Raw genomic sequence first — 931 nt, 5'->3', positions numbered from 1 at the left:
TCCAATTACTCGAAAGGAGCCAATTTGGGAGGATGCCTAGTGAAGACCCTCATTCTCATATGGAAACCTTTTGTGGCTATTGTGATGCGATTTCTCAAACCGGTGTAACTCAAGACCAAATTCGATGGGTCTTATTTCCTTTTTCTCTAATTGGCACCGCGAAACAATGGTTGAAGGGCCTTGATAAGGCCACTCTCGGAATTGATTCTTGGAAGAAATTGGCTCTAGCTTTCTACAAAAAATTCTACCCACCGGAAAAGACTAACATGTTAAGAGCTCAAATTACGGGTTTTAAGCAAAGGGATGAAGAATCTTTGTATGAAGCTTGGGAGCGGTTCAAGGGAATTTGTCGCTCATGTCCTCATCATGGACTTAGCGAGTAGTTCTTGGTAAAACAATTTTGGAACGGTCTATATGAAGATTCAAGGAACATTCTTAACATGGGATCAAATGGAATGTTCACCGAAGTTGATGACAATCAAACATGGAACAAGATTGAGGAAATGGCGGTCCATAACTCATAATATAGTAGACCTCGCAAGGCTACTAGAGGAGGAAAGCATGAAGTTGACTCCGTTACTCAATTGGGTGCTCAACTTAGTGCTCACATTGACACAATCAATTTGAAGTTTGAAAAAGCTATGGCTAGACTTGAAGAAGCCTCAAAATCACCAAAACATCATGTTAATGCCATGACGGCATCTTCATCAATCCCAAGTGGGATATGTGAGAATTGTGGAACTTTGGGACATGACCAAAGTGAATGTAGGGGAACAAATGAACAAGTGAATGCTTTCCAAGCATACAAGAGTGGTACCCCTTATTCCAACTATTACAATGAAAACACCAAATTCCATCCAAATCTCTCATACAAAAGCCAAAATGTTCAAAACCCTCAAACAACATACACCCCACCTCCCATGAGAAACCA

At 40.7% G+C, this 931-nt stretch overlaps 1 non-coding gene across 1 annotated transcript; it reads right to left on the bottom strand.

The window, feature by feature from the left end:
• Positions 1–266: 266 nt before the first annotated feature.
• LOC141634740 (small nucleolar RNA R71) lies at positions 267–373 on the bottom strand. The gene has a single exon (XR_012539464.1). It is a non-coding gene; the product is annotated as a small nucleolar RNA R71 (small nucleolar RNA).
• Positions 374–931: the final 558 nt, after the last annotated feature.

The sequence above is a fragment of the Silene latifolia genome, chromosome Y (genome assembly GCF_048544455.1).
Source record: "Silene latifolia isolate original U9 population chromosome Y, ASM4854445v1, whole genome shotgun sequence".
NCBI classification, from domain to species: Eukaryota; Viridiplantae; Streptophyta; class Magnoliopsida; order Caryophyllales; family Caryophyllaceae; genus Silene; species Silene latifolia.
Note: the sequence above shows the minus strand (reverse complement) of the source record. Positions and strands in the feature narration are given on the sequence as shown.